General features: G+C 40.2%; 1 protein-coding gene across 14 annotated transcripts in view; it reads right to left on the bottom strand.

Annotated features, from left to right (window-relative positions):
- UBOX5 (U-box domain containing 5) overlaps positions 1-15,783 on the bottom strand; it is a 39,563-nt gene that overhangs the window by 9,976 nt on the left and 13,804 nt on the right. For 4 of the 14 annotated variants that reach the window (XM_014462327.2, XM_023760264.1, XM_023760263.1 and 1 more), the window contains one exon: positions 3,366-3,523. The exons of 4 other annotated variants lie outside the window; for them this stretch is intronic. The gene's annotated coding sequence lies outside the window, so the exon portion shown is untranslated. Of the gene's footprint in view, positions 1-2,753; positions 2,775-3,365; positions 3,524-7,730; positions 7,806-11,046; positions 11,182-11,264; positions 11,384-15,783 lie in introns of those variants that run through there. 6 more of the 14 variants (XM_023760254.1, XM_023760253.1, XM_023760259.1 and 3 more) reach the window with 5 other exon arrangements.

Here is a 15,783-nt window from a genome sequence, read left to right on the forward strand (position 1 = left end):
AGTCCCTAACACAGTTTTACCTATAAACACAAAGTAAATTTAATGTGGTTTTAATAAATGCTAAATTTTCTAGGAAGGGAACTTCCATGTAAGTCATAAGAAGATTGTACTTTGTTTTGTTCAGATCTTTACCAAGATGTATTTACCATTTCTGAAAACCACATCACTGAGAGTAATGCTAATACACTTGACAGTCTGCATCTGTCTACATTCTAGGTCAGTCATGGGCAAACTACGGCCCGCGGGCCGGATCCGGCCCGTTTGAAATGAATAAAACTAAAAAAAAAAAAAAGACCGTACCCTTTTATGTAATGATGTTTACTTTGAATTTATATTAGTTCACACAAACACTCCATCCATGCTTTTGTTCCGGCCCTCCGGTCCAGTTTAAGAACCCATTGTGGCCCTCGAGTCAAAAAGTTTGCCCACCCCTGTTCTAGGTGATTCTACATCTTGGTAAAAGCTTCTGATTATTTCTTTATGCCTTCCAGTATGGTCATACCTAAACATTTACACATGAGAATACATTTTATTATCACAATTAAAAATTTTTCCTTTAAACTGCAGAGGTATCTCCTTTTACATTCATATTGATAATGTTTCTTCTATTATTTTTTTCGTAAGTGTTGCTAGAGGTCCATCAATTTTATTAAATTTCTAAAAAATTATCCTTTACATTACTATTACAGTATTTGTCCATATATATATATATATATATATATATATATATATATATGCATGTGTTTATGTATATATACTAGTAAATATACAGGATGGGGCAAAAGTAGGTTTACAGTTCCTCCCATGGAAAATAATCCAGTATAATAAAAGCATAATATGCAAATCAACCCGGCAGAACAACGGAATGACCATCCGGGCAACCATCCAGGACCATGCTATGACACCCATTGGCGCCAGGCCAGCCAAGGTGGGTGCGATGAGATTGGTTGGGGTCCGGCCATCGCCCTATGATCGCCCCGCAGAGGGAGGCCCAGGCCACCGGCCGGCAGGGTGATCAATCGGGGGGGCTCCACAATCGCCCCAAAGAGGGAGGTGCAGGCCACTGACCAGCTGGCTGCGGTGGGTGGGTGGGGCCTCCTGGGTCCTGGGTGCCAGCAGGCTGGAGAAGGAAGACCTACTCTTGCACAAATTTCATGCACCGGACCTCTAGTGTAATAATAAATAATATAAGAATAAACTGTTTCGTGTACTCACAACTGTAAACATACTTTTTTTTTTTTTAATATATCTTACTGATCTTTTACAGAGAAGAAGGGAGAGGGATAGTCAGAAACATCGATGAGAGAGATCGACCAGCTGCCTCCTGCACGCCCCCCAGTGGGGATGTGCCCGCAACCAAGGTACATGCCCTTGACCAGAATTGAACCTGGAACCCTTGAGTCCGCAGGCCGTCGCTCTATCCACTGAACCAAACCGGTTCGGCTGTAAACATACTTTTGCCCCACCCTGTATGTGTGTGTATACACTGCCACAGGGAGTTCTCTATTACCTTATTTGCCTTGATGGGAAAGGCTTTGGTAAGGAAAAAGAGATAGAGACTTTGCTGTAATATAAAAATGCTGAGAGGTGGCTAATATTAGTAAGACAAAGGACCACTAGTCTGCAATAATCTCTACCCCATAGTCCACATCTTAGGCCTTTTTTTCTCTTCCAAGGGGAAAAAACAAACTCTGGCAGAGGTAGCAATGCCATTACTTGAAGTATTAATTCGATTTCCTAGTGGGAAGCACCGATTTCACCAACATTTATATTCTTCCTATCTCCTTGCTATTTTCTTGGATATTTCACACTGTGGTCTTTTTTTTTTTTAAAGATTTTTTAAAAGATTTTAAAAAATTAATCTTTTGAGAAAGAGGAAGGGAGAAAGAAACATTGATGTGAAAGGAGAACATAGATCAGCTGTCTCCTGAACTCCCCCTACAGGAGATGGAGCCCACAACCTGGGCATGTGCCTGACCAGGAATCGAACCAGCAACCTTATGGTGCATGGGATGACGCCCAACCAACAGAGCCACACCGGTCAGGGCACACTCTGGTCTTTTAACTTTAAATTATTCTACATGTCATGAAATCAATTTCTCTGAGAACTTAAATGCTAAGATCAGAGCAAGTTGGGCAGGGTCTTTTTGGAGCCATGACAAAGAGCTTTCCTGTGAGTATAAAGTCAAATGAAAAAAGTCTTTAAAACTTATCTGAGTACCCAACTCAATAGTAAATGGTAGCATGAGCTGGAGTTGCCTAGACGTGACTACCCTCAGGACAACTGCCCTTTGCCTTTAACCCGACACAGACACCTGATTCTGTGATTGGACTTGAGAGATGATCAGGATGAGAGGGGTAAGGCTGAACAAAGGGCTTTCAAATGTTATCTCATAACTTTTAAAAATTCCTCCTCAGACACCTGAAAGGAAAGAATCTGATTGCCCCACCAATCAATGCAGTAATTTAAAAGGTCTTATCTACACAGTGTCTCAGCAAACCTTGTCTTCTAGTGAATCATCAGACAAGGACCCTCTAGTAATAAAAGCATACCACATACACAAAATGGCTTAGAGGAGACTACCAGGGATTCTATTAGATTTAAATCTTACCAACTGGTTAGCCCTAAAGTAAGTACTAACACCCTTATTTTGCAGATGAAGAAACTTGAGGCTCAAAGAAAAGTAAAACTGGGACTCATATTCCAACCTTCCCAAACCACCCTCGTTACTATCTACTTGGTCACCATTTACCTTGAAGGATTTGCCAGGAAGTTATATGGATATCTTACTTTTTCTTTTTTGCTGTTACTTAGGTCAAGGTTTGGTATAATTCTTTTTTCTTTTTTTTTAATCCTCACTCAAGGAGTTAGGATATTTTTTCCATTGATTTTTTAGAGAGAGTAGAAGGGAGGGGGAGAGAGATGGGGAAAATGAGAGAGAGAGAGAGAGAGAGAGAGAGAAACATCAATATGAGAGACACATCGATTGGTTGCCTCCCACACGTGCCCCTGCAGCCCAGGTACATGCCCTTGACCGGGAATCCAACCCATGACCCTTCAGTCCATGGGTCGACGCTCTAACCACTGAGCGACCGGCCAGGGCAGTATCATTCATTTTTTACAAATCAATTCTTCCAAATTTAATATTAATGTGGCTATGCTCTACTATGTAGGAATTTGGAAACCTTGACTGCCCTTTCCAACATGTGCTGGATCAAACCTTAAATTGTGTTTTAAGGAAATCTTTAGGTAAGCTAGCCTTCTAGTATCTTACCTCATCAGAGGTTAATTCCATTAGTCAACTATTAAAACATTTGAACCTATATCTGACAGAAACAACCTACTTGTTCTACACAGTACTTACCAAATCTAATTTTAGAGAATATTTACGGAGACTGTTCAGTCCATCCACGTGAAATTCTTTTTATTGCCAGCCTAAGTAGCACTTCATGCCTCCTTGCCTGGCCTCCCTGGTGACTTGTGCATTCATATTCCAGACTTCTTAGCAGTGTGGACCCTCAACTATAGCAAAAATAAACACATTGATAAAAATTCAGTGTGGCCAATCTGTGGAGTCACAGGACACCAGGGTAACACAACACCTTAGCTGAGAACCACAATTTTAGTCTCTACAATGTATTACTCCATAGAGCTGCCCCCCTCAGAGTGCACTGAATTACCTTCATGTCTATCCTAGCCGTCACTGTCACACATCCCTCCCTCCACTGCAAATACTCTTTACCAAACTGTTAGAGCTTGGTTCTATGTGGCCCCTTAGCAAAGAGTTCAGTAAGAAACAGCTCTACGAAGTCGGGCGCCGTTTGCTGCATTAGGTTATCAAAATGATAATTCTCTACGCAGCAGTGATCTTCTTTGGGGGAACCATGAGAACATTCTGGTCTCAGTACGAGGAACAGCTGTTTCCTCCAATCAACTCGATATTTTATGGTATAAATATGAATTGTATAATCATGATCATTTCCTTACTTTGGCTGCTACAACACTCAGAATAAAGTCAGTGGTCCATCCCTCAAATTTATCTTTACCTGAATTCTTCACTGAATTTTAAGTCAGTTTATATTGTGAAAGCTACCCTAAAATAATTTTGGAACAGGACGGTATATAAATAATCAACCATTTTCCTTTTGTTGGACATTTACTAGGTTGTTTGCAACTTTGTCCTATTACAGTATTAGGATAAAAAAAATTTAAGTAGATGTGTGTCTTAGTACAATTTTGACTTTTCTAAAGGGGTCCTACATGTTTCTTGTTAAGCTTGCTATTTATGGATAGGATTCTTTTATCCCATTAATTTTTCTAACCAGTTAGTCCTATATATACGAAAGCTTTTCACTTTGGTATCTTCGTTATGTGTTCAGTTGTCTCACTGAACGAACTCATTGGTTTTAACAGATTTTCGGTTATTTTGGAGGCTTCTACAATGTCAATAATGAGAGCCCTTTTCTCAAAATGGTGACTCTTATTTGTCTCTCATCTTATTACACATAGCTAGAACTTCCAGAATTATAAGAAATAATAGAGTTGCTTTACTTGTTTTTCTCCCATTAGAAGATGACTCCAGTGCTTCATCTTTGGACATAATGTTGATTGTGCAGATTGAAATACTCTGCTTATGTTAATGAAGCATTTAATTTTCATAGTTAAAAACAAACACACCAAAAAACTATGGCCCTGGCCTGTGTGGCTCAGCTGATTGAACATAATCCCATGCACTGAAAGATCTCTCGTTTGATTCCTGGTCAGGGCACATACCCAGGTTTTGGGCTCTATCCTGTTGGTGGGTTTGTCAGGTGATCGATGTTTATCTCTCACATCAATGTCTCTGTTTCTCTCCCTCTCTCTCCCCCTGCAACCCCACCTCGGCTCCTTTCCTCTCTCTCTCAAATCATTAAAAAACAACAACAACATATTAAACAACACAACCATTCTTTGTGTTCTGATTTTCTCTGCATATTTTTATTCTTTTTCTTACCTAACAGACTGAGATATAACACATTTTTCTAATTTTAAACCTTACTTTTATTCCTAGGATAGGTTCTATTTGATTGTGGCAGATTTTTCTTTAAATGTTTTTCAAATTGTACTGAATTTGATTGCTCATATTTAATTTTAGATGAGATATTAAAGTTCCCTGCAGTTCAGAGTAGTTTGGAGCCAGATAATAATGGCATTATAAGATAGCAAGTTAAAAGAGGTTTATAAGCAGATATGTCAATTTTCATTACAGAGATTTATTTTTCTTTTTATTACAAAATACTTCAGATAAAAAGGTAAAAATTATAATCTATAATAATAAAAATATGCTAATCAGACCGAACAGCAGAACAACCTTCCGGACATCCTTCCGGGCGACTTTCCGGACAAAGCTGTGGCGGCGGGGGCAAGGCAGAGGTGGTTAGGGGTGGTCAGGCAGGCAGGCAAGTGGTTCAGGTGATCAGGCAGGCAGGCGATCAGTTAGGAGCCATCAGGCAGGCAGGCAGGCAGGCAAGTGGTTAGGGGCGATGAGGCAGGCAGGCAGAGGCAGTTAGGGGTGATGAGGCATGCAGGTGAGTGGTTAGGGGCGATGAGGCAGGCAGGCAGAGGCAGTTAGGGGTGATGAGGCATGCAGGTGAGTGGTTAGGGGCGATGAGGCAGGCAGGCAGAGTGGTGAGGGGCAATCAAGCAGGCAGGCAGGCAAGCGGTTAGGAGCCAGCAGTCCTGGATTGCGAAAGGGATGTCTGACTGCCGGACATCCCCCAAGGGGTCCTGGATTGCAAGAGGGTGCAGGCCGGGCTGAGGAAACCCCCACCCCTGTGCATGAATTTCATGCACTGAGCCTCTAGTATAAGACAGTATAATATAATATAATTAATATAATATAAATATATCCACCACCTAGATTTAGCAAATGTTAACATTTCAGCATGTTTGCTTCTCATTTCAGTGTTAAAAGCAAAATTTATAAGGCATAAACAAAACCCACCATCAATTCTATTTCTTCTCCCTTTTTATCAAGAAGCAAGTATGTGAAGTTGGTGTCTCTCACTCAAATCAGTATAGATATGTGTGTATCCACAAACAACATAGAGTAGTTTTATGTATTTTTAATGTACCTTAATGATAAAATATCATGAGTATCATTTTATAACTTGCTTTTCTAATAAGCATTATTATTTTAAGGTTTCTATGCTGAAATGTGTATGTTTGGTTTCACACACACACACACACACACACACACACACACACTGAGTGGCCAGATTATTATGACCACCTGACGTTTGTAGGCAAATTAGCTATAATTTCCCGCTGAAGTTGCTAGAGGGCCAGATCATTATAAACGTCTGAATAGCACAATATACCTAAATATCGTTGCTGATCGAGTTCATCCTGTCATGTTGATGGCGTATCCCAATGGAGATGGCTTCTTCCAACAAGACAATGCGCCATGCCACGGTGCTCATATTGTGCAGGAGTGGTTTCAAGAACATGAGGGAGACTTTACCTTGCTTAGGTGGCCCCCACAATCACCAGATCTCAATCCAATTGAGCATTTGTGGGACGAAGTTAAAAGAGCCATCAGGCAGCTGGTTCCACAACCATCAAATCTCACAGAACTGGATAGTGCTATTCATCAGGCATGGTGTCAGATTCCTCGCATCACCTTTCAACATCTCGTGGAGTCAATGCCAAGAAGAATCGCCACAGTACTGAAGGCAAAAGATGGCCCAACGAAGTACTGATGGGGTGATCATAATAATCTGGCCGGTCATAATAATCTGGCCACTCAGTGTATGTGTATATATATTTTTATTATTTTAACTTCATGGTCCTGTTTGCAAGTCTTGAAGCACTACAGACTTCCTTCTAACAGTGATTATGGAAAGTAAAGGTTTATAACAGAACTCTCTGCAGATGACAGAGTGGGGAAGAATGGCTTAAATCAGTGGTTCCCAAACTTATTTGGCCTACCGCCCCCTTTCCAGAAAAAATATTACTCAGCCCCTGGAAATTAATTTTTTTAAAATTTTAATAGCAGTTACTCATCGCCCCCAAATGCACCTGTGGCCATCACCGCCCCCCTGGATCGCTGCAGCGCCCACCGGGGGGCGGTAGCGCCCACTTTGGGAATCACTGGCTTAAATCAAGGTTTCTCAATTTGTGGTTTTGAAATCAAGTTATAGGTTGAATAAGAAAAAAAACTAAAAGAATATAAAATATTAAAGTGCACATAGCATTATGTGATAAACTTTTGTTTCTGTTTCATACAAATATACTGTATACAGCAAATGTATATACCAGATTCAATATAAAATGTATTTCTTATTATACTCTTGATGGAAAAAAATTGGAAAACACTGGCCAAGTATACCCACAAGTCAGGGAAGAATTCACAGGAGTAACTTTTGAACTGGGGACAACTAGGACACATGCCTGACCTCACGGGCAATTTCTGAGGAGTGACAGATAGGACATGCTAATGGTGCAACGGACAATATATGCTTGACTATAGGAGCCAAGACTCAAGAAAGAACAGGAAGAAAAGGGGAAGGGTACTAGGGAGAGGACAGTAAGAGTCAAGACATAGAGATGGGACAGTGTGAGGCAGGTTCAAGAAATGTTGAATATGCCTCTAGCTAGAGGGGGGAGGAGGAGGCAGAGCTGGAAAGGTGGATGGAACCAGATGGGGAGGGCCTTGAAAGTTATGCCAGGGGGCTCCAGACTACTTTACCTGGTGGCCTAGGGATTGTTTTTCCAAACCACAGATCAAGAATCATGAACTCAAATTACTAAGCCATAATCCGCACTGAAAAACATTAAGAATAGAAAGAAAATGTCAGAGTGTAGCACACATAAGGGTGAAAAGTGTTTTGTGAAATATAGATACAGATATAGGTATCTAAATCTTTTTCCTTCCCTCCCTCCCTTCTTAGATTTTGATGTAAAAGGTATTTCTTACTAAGGGTTGTAATAAAAAATAAAGTTGAAAGCCACTGGTCAGAGGAAAGTCATAGAAGGCTTAAAACCAGGAAAAGAAATGACACTAACGAAAAGTCTGGCCCTAACTGGTTTTGCTCATTGGTTAGAGTGTCAGCCCGAACCAATATGCTCAATTAATTTTTGACAAAGGAGGCATGAACATACAATGGAGCCAAGATAGTCTCTTCAATAAATGGTGTTGGGAAAATTGGACAGATATATGCAAGAAAATGAAACTAGACCACCAACTTACACCATACACAAGAATAAACTCAAAATGGATAAAGGACTTTAAATGTACGACAGGAAACCATAAAAATTCTAGAAGAATACAAAGGCAACAAAATCTCAGACATATGCCAAAACCATTTCTTCACTGATACAGCTCCTAGGGCAGTTGAAACTAAAGAGAAAATGAACAAATGGGACTACATCGAAATAAAAGGCTTCTGCACGCAAAAAGAAACCATCAACAAAACAACAAGAAAACCCACCACGTGCGGAGAACATCTTTCGCCAACGTCATATCTGATAAGGGCTTAATCTCCAAAATTTATAGGGAACTCATACAACTTAACAAAAAGAAGATAAACAATCCAATCAAAAAATGGGCAAAGGATCTAAATAGACACCTTTCAAAAGAGGACATTCAGAAAGCCAAGAGACATATGAAAACATGCTCAAAGTCACTAATCATCCGAGAGATGCAAATCAAAACAACAATGAGGTACCATCTCACACCTGTCAGAATGGCCATCATCAACAAATCAACAAACGACAAGTGCTGGAGAGGATGTGGAGAAAAAGGAACACTTGTGCACTGCTGGTGGGAATGCAGACTGGTGCAGCCACTATGGAAGGCAGTATGGAGGTTCCTCAAAAAATTGGAAATGGAACTCCCATTTGACCCTGTGATCCCACTTCTAGGAATATATCCCAAGAAACCAGAAACACCAATCAGAAAGGATATATGCACCCAGATGTTCACAGCAGCACAATTCACCATAGCTAAGATCTGGAAACAGCCTAAGTGCCCATCAGTAGATGAATGGATTAGAAAACTGTGGTACATCTACACGATGGAATACTATGCGGCTGTTAAAAAGAAGGAACTCTTACCATTTGCAACAGCATGGATGGAACTGGAGAGCATTATGCTAAGTGAAAAAAGCCAGTCAATGAAGGAAAAATACCACATGATCTCACTCTTTCATGGATAATTAAGACCATTACAAACTTTTGAACAATAATAAATACAGTGGCAGAGCTGCCTCAAACCGATTGTCGGACTGCAGTGGGAAGGCCAGGGAGGGTTGGGGGACAGGAGGGAGGGGAGTAAGAGATCAACCGAAGGACTTGTATGCATCCATATAACCATAACTAATGGACATAAGACACTGGGGGGTAAGGGAGGGCAGGGGCTTGTCAAGGGTGGGGGGGGGGAGGACACTTATGTAATACCCTTTGTAATACCTTTAGCGAAAAATAAAAAAAATAAAAAAATAAAAAAGAAAGGTCCCAGGTTCGATTCAGGTCAAGGGCATGTACCTTGGTTACAGGCACATCCCCAGTAGGAGGTGTGCAGGAGGCAGCTGATCGATGTTTCTCTCTCATCGATGTTTCTAACTCTCTATCCCTCCCCCTTCCTCTCTGTAAAAAATCAATAAAACATATTTAAAAAAAGAAAAAAAAAAAGAAAAGTCTGCCATTGACCTCCTAGATAACAGAAATTCTGAACCACTGAGAAGCATTTGCCCTGCAAGGGGTTTTCCTTTCCTCTAGCTGATGTGTTCCTATCGTCTTTTTTGCACTACACAAGGGGCTATCTTTGCAAATGGCTTTCTGAAGACATCAAATGAGTATCAAAGTACAAACTATTTAGAAATAAACTAGCACTATCATTTTTCCCTTAACATTTTCTTCCTTTAAATTTTTTTTTGAGAGAGGGGTATTCTTTAAGATGAGGAAGGAAAAAAATGGACTATGTTTAATATATTACTGAATATCTCACAAGGATTTCAAAGCTACCTTATAAGACATCTTTCATTTTAAAAAATTTTAATTAGCCCTAACTGGTTTGGCTCAGTGGATAGAGCGTCAGCCTGCGGACTGAAAGGTCCCAGGTTCGATTCCAGTCAAGGGCATGTACCTTGGTTGCGGGCACATCCCCAGTAGGGGGTGTGCAGGAGGCAGCTGATTGATGTTTCTCTCTCATCAATGTTTCTAACTCTCTATCCCTCTCCCTTCCTCTCTGTAAAAATCAATAAAATATATTTAAAAAATTTTTTAATTAACTTTTTAAGATCACTGTAAGTTCCTGTACAGTCATAATAACCAATACAGAGAGATCTATGTACCCTTAACCAGTTTCCCTCAATGATAAGGTCTTGCTTAGCTATAGTATAACAGCATAACCAGGAAATTGACAATGATACAATCCATGGATCTTATTCAGATTTCATAAGTCTCGCATGCACTCATTTGTGTGTGCCTATGTGTTTAGTTCTATGCCATTTTATTCTATGCATAGATTTGTGTAATCACTACCATAATCAAGACACAGAACAGTTCCCTCACAAGGATGTCTTGTACTGCCCTTTAAGAAGCCTTTTACTTTGTATGTCTAAATACTCTAGTACCACAGAAGTGTTTAAGTTCTAAGCCCCTCAAGTGAAGACTCCATAGAAGAATTATGATCACACATTTGTTAGAAATCTGTATTAAGAATATGTACACATTGAAGAGTTTGGGAGGTAATAGTGGACATGCAGAAACTTAAAAAAAGCAATATATTAGAGTAGTGGGATAAGTTTTTTTTTTCTTTCATATGTTTAAAGTTGAAGTAAGTAGTTAAACAATTGCATGGGTTCCTGAGGTATCAGAGAGGACTGTGACTCTATATGCATGCCCACAGTATTTCTTGTAACCGACAGCCCCTATAGGATTGGATGTCCAGACGGAGACAGACCTTTCTCCTCTGTCTCCCTGTAGACAGGCTGAGTAAGGGAAAGTGCAAGGGAAGGACTGAGAAGAGACCCAAAGGTAGGCTGATCAACCATGTGGCCTACCCAGGACTGAGGTATTTCCAGAATGTGGAACTCTCAGCACTAAAGCCAGGAGGGTAAACGGGACAAGCTGGTCGTCCTTATCTGGAAGGTTTCTGTCTGTGCTTCTTTGGAGCTTGAAGCAGCTACGCAAACCTTTTTGTTGTTGAGGACTCAGAACCTAGGGGTGGGGAAGTGTGGAGGGATAATTTTGAAGAGAGTAAGGTGACCATGACACTTACTGAACACCTCAGCACCCATCTTCCTTTGGCCTACAAAGAAGTTGCCATAGCTGAGTAGTCTCACGAAAATGTAATGGAAAGTAATTCTGGCAGTTTAAAGACGAGGCTCAAACAGGTTACTGAGGGGGGAAAAAGAAGAAGAAAAGATTACCTGTCAAATAAGAGAAAAGCATTTAACCTCAAAGAGTGGGTGGAATACCAATGCACTGAGCAATTTTATAAATTGGGCACTTCAGCTTTTAAAGAAGTACAATGCTTCTTATAATTTCAAAATTGAGTTACTTGTCCATCCATGAAAATACTGACTTATGTGAATTCTTCTTAGAGCTGGTTAAAATGAAAGACAGCTGTCCCAGCCTATCCCACACAGACACCCACCAGTAAGAGGTACACAAGGAGACCAGAACATAGGTGTGGGCCCAAAAGAAGCCTGCAATCTTACACACTTGGAGCCAATTCACCCTTCAAAGGTTTAATATGTGCAAGGCATTATGCTAAGCACAAGACAGTTTTTAAAAATTCATAGGTTCAAAGCAAGGCAGAGTTGGGTATAGTTTTTACTTTAAAGAGCCCCACAGACTCTTTAAGGACATGGACAGAGTTCTAATACCATTTACTCAGTGCCTTAATAGTAGTGTCAGCAAAATTCTGTGGGAAACCAGATGAACCTTAACTCCATCCCTCTACTCAGGCCTTATTCCATGTGTTCTTGCCTCTCTACAAAATTCTCAACTTATCTCTGACTACTAGTCCCTTTCCTCAACATGGAAACAACATTCAAGTCTCTTCTGCCCTCAACAGCCCATCAAAAAACCCTGTCTTGTCCAGCTGGTATGGTTCAGTGGTCCAGCATTAACCTATGAACCAGAAGGTTGTGGTTCGATTACCGGGCAGGCATATGCTGGGGGTGTGGTATTGATCCCCAGTGTGGGCGTACAAGAGGCAGCCGATAGATGATTCTCATCATTGATGTTTCTATCTCTCTGAAATCAATAAAAATATATTAAAAAACAAACAAACAAAAAAAACCCTGCCTTGATGCTGTGTCTTTTTTAGGGATGCCAACTTAGCAAATAATAAATTTTAAATGCCCACTTATATCTAGTATTTATCCAATAAACTAAGAATAGAAAGGAACTTCCTCAACACAATAAAGGGCTTTTATGAAAACCCACAGCTAGTTCAGCTGGTGTGGCTCAAGGGTTGAGCGCCAACCCATGAACCGAGAGGTCACCAGTTCAATTCCCTCAGGGCACATCCCCAGATTGCAGGCTCAATCCCCAGTAGGGACATATAGGAGGCAGCTGATTGATGTTTCCATTTTTCTATCCCTCTCTCTTCCTCTCTCTCTCTAAAATCAATAAAAACATAGTGTGTTTGTTTTTTAAAAAAAAAAACACAACACAGCTAGCCCTACTCGGCTTGGCTCAGTGGATAGAGCGTCAGCCTGCGGACTGAAGGGTCCCAGGTTTGATTCCGGCCAAGGGCACATACCTGGGTTGCAGGCTCGATCCCCAGTAGGGGGCGTGCAGGAGGCAGCCGATCAATGATTCTCTCTCATCATTGATGTTTCTATCTCTCTCTCCTCCCTTCCTCTCTGAAATCAATAAAGACATATATTTAAAACAAAAACAACAACAAAAAACCCCATGGCTAATAAACTTAATGGTGAAAGACTGAAAGCATTCCCTCTAAGATCAGGAACAAGACAAAGATGCCCACTTTCACCAATTCTGTTCAATTCTATACTGTAAGTTCTAGGCAAATAAATAAGTAAATGGGTACCCAAAGTGGAACAGAAGAAGTAAAACCATCTCTATCCATAAATGATATAATCCTATATATAGAAAACACACATACAAAAAACTATTAGTGCTAATAAAAGAATTATGCAAAAGTGCAGGGTAAATCAAGTTGTATTTCTATACATTAACAAGGAGAAATTTGTAAAGGAAATTAAAACAATCCCATTTACAACAGCATCAAAAAATAAAATATTTTAGGAATAAATTTAACTGAGGAGGTGTAAGACTTGTACACTGAAAACTATAAAATGTTGATGGAAGAAATTAAAGATGACCATTTCCGGCCAGCGTGGCTCAGTGGTTGAGCATTGAGCTATGAACCAGGAGGTCACAGTTCAATTCTGGTCAAAGCACATGCCCAGGTTGTGGGCTCAATTCCCAGCGAGGGACATGCAGGAGGCAGCCAATCAATGATTCTCTCTCATCATTGATGTTTCTCTCTCTCCCTCTCCCTTCCTCTCTGAAAAAAAAAAAAAAGATGACCTAAATAAATGGAAAGACATTCTGTGTTTATGGACTGGTGACTTAATATTGTTAAGATTGAAAGATGCTGCCCTGACTGGATGGCTCTGTTGGATGGAGCATCATCCTGTACACCAAAAGGTTTCGGATTTGACTCCCACCCAGGGTACTCATCCAGGTTGAGGGTTAGATCCCTGGTTGGGGCATGTATGGGAGGCAACTGATTGCTGTGGTGTTTGTTTGTTTGTTTGTTTTTCTCTCTCTCTCTCCTCTTTCCTCTCTAAAATCAATAAAAACATATCCTTAGGTGAGGATAAAAAAAAAAAAGATTGAGCCCTAACCAGTTTGGCTCAGTGAACAGAGCGACGGCCTGCGGAATGAAGGGTCCCAGGTTCAATTCTGGTCAAGGGCATGTACCTTGGTTGTGGGCACATCCCCAATAAGGGGTGTGCAGGAGGCAGCTGATCGATGTTTTTCTCTCATTGATGTTCCTCTCCCTTCCTCTCTGTAAAAAATCAATAAAATATATATTTTTTTAAAAAAAGATTGAAAGATGCTAAATACCATTAGTCACCAGGGAAATACAAATCAAAACCACTTCAGAACTACCAGAATATTTTTAAAAATACAGAAAATAGCAAGTGCAAGTGTTAGCAAAACTGTAACCCTAGTACACTGCTGTTGGGAATTTAAAATGGTACAGCCACTGTAGGAAAGTTAAATATAGAATTAACATATGACCCAGCAATTTCACCCCTAGGTAAAAATACCCAAATGTACTGAAAACAGGTGTTCAAACAAAACCTTGCACATAAATATTCACAGCAACACTATTTATAATAGCCAAAACAATCCAGTGCCCATCAACGGATGGATATGGTATATCCACCCAATGGAAAATTATTCAGCCATAGAAAAGAATAAAGAACTGGTATATGCTATAACATGGATGGACCTTGAAAACATTATGCTACATAAAAGAAGGCAGACAAAAAAAAAAAAAAGGTACATATTATATAATTCCATTTTAAAAAATATTCAGAATAGGTAAATCCATAGACAGAAAGCAGATTAGTAGTTGCCAGGGTCTGGGGAAAGAGAATAACGTAGAGTGACTGCTTAATGGGTATGGAGTTTTCTTTTGGGGCGAAGAAAATGTTCCGGAACTAAATAGTGATGATTGGTTGCACAATATCAATGTACTAAAATATTACTGAATTGTATACTTTGTTTAAAATGGCCAATTTTATGTGTAATTTACCACAAAACATTATTCATTGCTTATCTGAAACTTAATTTAACTAGGCAACCTGTATTTTATCCAGCAATCCTAGTCCTAGTCTAAATCCTGCTAAAGTTTTCATCTCCTCTTCATAAGTTTTCAAGGAATTGCTTCAACATTTGCAACCCAGCCCTTAACTCTCATCCAACAGGTGTGCAATCTGGTTTCTGCCGACAATTCAATTCAAACTATTGTTAAGGTCATTGGTAATATCCTGGTTACCAAATTCATTGGTGATTTTTCAGTTCTTGTCTTAATTGTTCTCTCTCCAGCAACTGACATACAAACCCTCTTTTTATTTAGGATATGTTTTCATTGATTTAAGAGAGAGAGAGGGAGAGGTAGAGAAACATCAATGTGAGAAACATCAATCAGTTTTCTCCCACACACACCTTGACCAGGGATCAAACCCACAACCTGGGTATGTGCCCACACTGGGAATTGAACCTACAACCTTTCAGTGTATGGGATGATGCTCCAACTGACCCACACAGCCAGGGCCAAACCCTCTTAAAAAAAATATATATATATATATATATATATATGTATTGATTTCAGAGAGGGAAGGAGGAGAGATAGAAACACCAAATGATGAGAGAATCATTGATTGGCTGCCTCCTGCACATCCCCCACTGGGGATCGAGCCCAAAACCCGGGCATGTGAGCATGTGCTCTTGATTGGAATCGAACCCAGGACTGACAATCTATCCACTGAGCCAAACCAGGTAGGGCTAAAAATTGATCTTTGAGAGGAGACCTAGATAATGATGGGAGGGATCCTTTTTAAGAGAAATTCTCACAGACTCCCCAATGTTTACAAATGTTACTTGTATTGTTACATATATACAATCATAAATTGGCTCTAATACAACCTGTGGCTTTAATACAACCAAACCTGAAGCCCCTTACCAGTGGTCGGCAAACTGCGGCTCGCGAGCCACATGAGGCTCTTTGGCCCCTTGAGTGTGGC

Source organism: Myotis lucifugus, unplaced genomic scaffold (genome assembly GCF_000147115.1).
Source record: "Myotis lucifugus unplaced genomic scaffold, Myoluc2.0 scaffold_178, whole genome shotgun sequence".
In the NCBI taxonomy this organism is placed as follows: Eukaryota; Metazoa; Chordata; class Mammalia; order Chiroptera; family Vespertilionidae; genus Myotis; species Myotis lucifugus.